Source organism: Panthera uncia, chromosome A2 (assembly GCF_023721935.1).
Source record: "Panthera uncia isolate 11264 chromosome A2, Puncia_PCG_1.0, whole genome shotgun sequence".
NCBI lineage: Eukaryota > Metazoa > Chordata > Mammalia > Carnivora > Felidae > Panthera > Panthera uncia.
In genome coordinates, this window is record NC_064816.1 from 87,032,300 (window position 1) to 87,038,299 (window position 6,000).

General features: G+C 37.5%; 1 protein-coding gene across 1 annotated transcript in view; it reads right to left on the reverse strand.

Moving 5' to 3' along the window:
- The window catches only part of ELAPOR2 (endosome-lysosome associated apoptosis and autophagy regulator family member 2), a 176,118-nt gene that overhangs the window by 72,094 nt on the left and 98,024 nt on the right, over window positions 1-6,000 (reverse strand). The gene's annotated exons all lie outside the window — the stretch shown is intronic.

Consider the following 6,000-nt stretch of genomic DNA (forward strand, 5'->3'; position numbering starts at 1 on the left):
GCTTTTTTTTTTTTAAGTTTACTTATTTATTTTGAGAGAGAGCATGCACATGAGCTGGGTAGGGGCAGACAGAGAGAGGGAGAGGGAGAATCCCAAGCAGGCTGCACACTGTCATATTACTGCAGAGTCTGACACAGGGCTCAGACCCACTAACTGTGATCCCATAACCTGAGCTGAAGCAACAGTCGACGCTTAACCGACTGAGCCCCCCAGGCACCCCTAAAGCTTTCTGAAGTTGTCCCTATTACCACATGCACTTCACAATTTGGCCCCACCAAGTATTTTCCCAGCCTCATCTGTTGCCCCATCCTCTTCCAAAGCTAACAAAATTCATATCATTCCCAAGTTTTTTCATCCTTTCTCTCCCTACTGTGGTCATCTTTCTCCAGAGAGGCTAACGAATCCATCTGCTCCACTTGGAAAACTCCAATTCCTACATCAAAAACGACCTTCTTCACAAGACCTCCCTGCCCCCACCAGGCAGTAGGTTGGTCAGTTGTGCCTCCCTCTGTCCTCCTACAATCCTCTTCTCATAACACCTGCATTTAGGCATCAGGCACACGCACGCGCGCGCGCGCACACACACACACACACACACACACACACACAAACTTACTCATAAGGTGATATATATGCGTATCAGTTGATGTGAGACTTTGAGCTTCCAGAAAACAAGTATCATTATTTTTGGATTCCTCAATCTATCTGGCAAATACCAAGTCCAAATAAAAGGTTGACCCAGTGAGTGAGAACTCAACATAAAGGGGTAATAGGAGGGTAGCGTTTCTCATGCAATAGCTACACAAGTATCTCCACTTTTTCAATATTCGCAACTGTGACAGTCATTTTTATAACCTCCATCTTATTGCTGATGACAAGCTCTGTGCTAATTCTGAGAACTAACTCAGAACTGAGAACTAAGCAGACACAGCAGGCATGGGCAATGGGAAAAAGAGTTGGCAGAGTTATACCAAGGAATGCAGCTGTGCTGCTGAGTTATTATTCATTCAACAAATGCAAATCTATGTCCCCCAAATGTGTGGTTCTGTGTTCAAAATGATATTAGTGACTTAAAAGCAAAGGACTTTCTAACCATTTAATGAGGATATTAAAGAAACAAGACCTCCAAATAAAATAAAACCTCCAAATTAATTGATCAATATAAACATATCTCCCAGCAGACTGAAGGAGCAAAGCCTCACATTTGGATAGATTCTCCTTTTATAACATATTTGTATACTTATCAAGATACACAAACAAGTTAATTTTTAAAAAATAAAGAATTAGAGCTAAAACCCACATTCATCTACTTACTTATTCACTCACAAAAATAGAATGTTTTTCTTCAGAAAAGCTTAATTTGTCTATACAGTGAAATTCCAACTCTCAACATCCCCAAATTAGTAAAACATCAGAAAATAAGAAAAGGTTAGGCAAAAGATGTTGCATGCTGGCTACAAAGTCAAAACCATCCTAGAACCAGGTTATATAACTTCCTATGACCTTAAGTGAGTTACTTCACCTCTGTGGGTCCTCAGTTCTCTCTCTGAAAAATGAGATAATAAACATAGTATTGCTTCACACGGCTATAGTAATTAAATAAAATATAGTATAAGGTGCTAAGCATAGTGCCTGGCATTTAATAAATGCTCCCTCTGCTATTATTACCACTCCCAGCGCTACCAGCAGAGAAACACAGTAACGGAAAAAACTGTATTTCACCTTCTATGGTTTACAAGCCTTCTAGTAAACTGATAACTACTGTAAGAAACCAAGTTGAACGTGCAACTTCAGCTCAGGTCATGATCTCATGGTTTAGGAGTATGAGACCTGCATCGGTTCCACTGCCCGTGCAGAGCCCACTTCAGATCCTCTGTCCCCCTCTCTCTTTGCCCCTCCCCCACTTGCGCGCGAGCGCGCTCTCTCTCAAATAAAACTTTTAAAGGAAAACACACACACACACACACACACACACACACACACACACACACAGAGTCACAACCATTCATTTACTATTGTCTATGGCTGCTTTTGCACCACAATGGCAGAGTTGAACAGTTGCAGCAGGGACTACAGCACCTGGTAAGCTGAAAATACTTTCTCATAAAATAATCTTTCAAGATAGTTTGGTCTAGTGTCCCAAACTGAACTTTTAATTAATGAGAAGTAATATTTTATAAGTTACTATAAGGGACTCTAGAAGCTAAGAAGAAAATTGCGTTGTGTTATTTCAGAGTGTCCACTGCCCTGTTAAAACCATTAAGAATACCCCCAATTCTTTCAGAGGTGGCTCCTTCTGTAAGACCAGAAGGAAGGCTGAAAGATAAACTTGACAGGCAAAGTTCTGAGTATTTATTACACAGTCAATTCTTTTTATCCTTGGCAAATACAGGGTTAGGCTCCTATGAGACTCTGGCCACAATATCTTCAGCAACAGATCAATATGTAACCTTGTTTTATGTGTGTTTCAGTTGAAAAATATCTTATTTAATGTACATTGTTCATTCATTAACATTGAACTTATGGCCAACAGCACTATAATTCATCTTCAAACTAAGCTTATTTAACCCATGTATTTTCTCCACAAGGCACATCACAGCATTCTTGCACTTCAGAACACTAGCCAGCACTTCAGAACATTTGGGAGCCATTTTAGACAGTAAAATAACCAATAAAAGTATAAAAACGCAAAAAAAAAAAAAGTGCACTGAATAGACTGTGAAGAGGACACTTGTTGACACTGTAAGAAACAAGGCAGAATGTCACCTTGCTTGACCTCAGCTGAGACCGTGTGATAGGGTGACTCAAATTTTTAAAGCTCTGTATATGTCTGCAAATGACTGTGAAAGTATTATTTGTATTGATGGGGGGGGGTCACCAACAAATTTTATGAAGCATGAGAATTTTCAAATATGGAATTCACAAATAATTGGGAGCAATGTTTATAACAGACCTGTGAAGAAGGAAGATATTATGCCCATTTACCACATGAAAAAAATGAGGCACAATATATTCAAATAACCCAATTAGGAAGGTATCCATTAACAAGTAGCAAAACTGTTACCCAAATTTAGGTCTGATTCCAAAGCAACTACCTCAGGAAAACTCAACTTATAATAATAATAATTGATGCAAAAAAGGCCAAGCAATTCCAAATGAATCCATAATTATACTTTACATCCTTCTTCATTTTCTGTCTTGAGTTGTTAAACAATATTGATTATTGTGCATTATGGAGCAATAACCATTCCCCATCCTGAGAAATCTTGTGGAATTTTTAATATATCATTCCTAAAACACACATTCATGAAATATTTTAGCAAGTTACTGACTTCTCTAAGTCTCATTGTACTCATCTGTAAAAAGGAAGATGATAATAATATCTAACTCAAAGAACGGCTGTGGGATTCAATAAAAGCCTTTAGCAGTGTGCCTGCCATAAATCACTCAATATATGTTAGCAATAATTATTAATAATACAATTCAGGGGTCTGAGACAACAAGAGTTCTGCCACTGGATTGATAATTTTTTATTTCCTCAGAATAATTATGTAATCAAAGCTAGTCAAATGGTTACAGGGCTTTTAATGATCCAGGGGAAATAAAGAGTCTAAACCATTTTTCATTTTCATCATTTGTTGTTTCTCAATCTTTTGTCCATCCTGGAATCCAGCTCTTGAGTCACATGTCAAAGGAAGAGAAGAATCACATGTTCCTGTTAAATACAATGTGCTCTATGAGATTATGCCAACACAGCACTGCTGACCTTTAGGCTGTCACCAATAATGACCAGTTTTCCCACTTCTGGTATCATCCATGTTAGCCAAACCCACTTTCCACTTCAACACTGCTTTCTCGGACTCTGGTTTTTTAGGTGGATTGTAAAAGTTTTTGTAATCTTAGGCACTAACCTATTTTCATTCAAATGTCTTTAGAGTATAACAGGACACTTTCAACAAAAACAGGATGATAGTTATTGTAAGTAGCTGTTGTAACTCTCCTAAATGCCAGTTGACTATGTTTCATTTGAACAGTCATTTCTAAATAAATATGATTTTTCAACAACCTCAAAATCCTAGAGTATCTGAACTGAATTAAAGTTAAGCAGACACCAAAGTTCTGGCCTAAGAACAGAAAAACTTTATTTGCATAAGGTCCCATGCTACTCAACAGTCTGATATCTCACAGTATTTTACCTAAGCACCCAGAGAAACAGTGATGTCAAAAATCCATTCTTTTGGGGCACCTGGGTGGCTAAGTCAGTTAAGCATCCAACTCTTGATCTTATCTCAGGTTTTGATCTCAGGGTCTTGTGTTCAAGTCCTCCACTGGGCTCCGTGCCGGACATGAAGCCTACTTTAAAAAAAGATCCATTCTCTTACAATCTAAACCAAGAGGTCATGTGTTAAACTCAGTGTTCTTTTCCTCAGCTTTATGCCTCTTTTCTGACCTCTATTTCTGCTACTGTGACTCTGTAAAGGTTGAAATATGCATGTGTGAAGAAACAGGGAAAAAAACCATTTATAGTCATCTATCACCAACTAGCAAAAAAGGCTGGGGCAATTTATTTAACCCTCTATACCTTGATTCATTCATATTCCAGTGAGAGATCACTTCACTTTCTCCCTCATAGGACTGCTGTGGTCCCCTGAGACACTGGAAATCACTCTGAAAGTGAAAAGTGACCTGAAAATTCAAAGCATCTCTATGATCATGCAACCACCCAGTACAATGTACTAAATAACAGCTACTGAATTAATCATTTATATGCTGATTATCATCTATGACTTATGCCTAACAATAAAGGCTATCTATTTAATCTTTTCACCACAAGGGCCTTTTAATTTTGCTATTTCTTCCTCCAGAGACCTCATGCTTTGAAAGATGGTAACTATCAATTACATTTATTCATAATTCATTCATTTTTCTATTTAATTCAAGATAATTTATTACTGAAATTTGTTTTCTAAACAGTAAACAGCAATAAAAACTAGTAATAAAAGAAATTTTTAATTTTTAATGAGATGCTGACAAGTTAGTAAGCCTATGTAATGTCATTACAGATAAGTACCTGAGAATCACACTATATTACATGAAGTCATTCAACAAATACTTCCTGAGTACACAGTATTTGGTGGGCAAAGACTACGTACCACGTATATTTTGGAAACAATCCTTATTCTGATGGAGTTTCTATGCTAATCTAGTCTAGACTTATCTACCTCAAAATAGATTCAAAATTTATATTCACTAAGCTAAATTCACTGTAAATTCTATCTTATCTGTAAACCTAAGTTAATAGCTAAATAAAAAGTAATTACATATATTTATGGGAAAATGAATAAATCAATTCCAGAAATAAGACAAGCAAATGTGCCTCTTTTTTCTTCAGTTGTTTAGTTTAATTTAAATAAGATTGATAAGGGGTGCCTGGGCGTCCGACTTCGGCTCAGGTCATGATCTCACAGCTCGTGAGTTCGAGCCTCACAGGGGGCTCTGTGCTGACAGCACAGTCAGAAAACAAAACAAAACAAAAAAAGTAGAAAATGGCATCGAGGAGAAATTGAACACAATACTGAGTCCAGCAAATCTCAGATCTTCTTTTTCCTCCCTCAGGGCTAGTGATGTAGGCAACACGTGAAAACTACCTTTTTATATTTTTACTTGTGAAATTCTCAGAAAAGAAAAAAACTACATCTCATTTTACAAAAATTAAAATGAGATAGGAGACATTCCAACAAGTGCATGAATACAAACCAGTCCTGGCTAATATTCTCTAATTCGCTCTTCTCTGAAAAAGAGGATTTCGTGAAAGCATTGCCCCTGCATCTCTGAAAACCAATTCCCGCCTCTAACATCCTTTCCAGTGGATGGGTCCTCACACAGCTCTGTCCGTAGGACCATATGACTGTCACTGCACTTCTTGAAGGGGACTGATGAGCCAGAAAATGATCCCCAGCACCCCCCCCCAAAAAAAAAAAAAAAAAAAAAAAAAAAAAA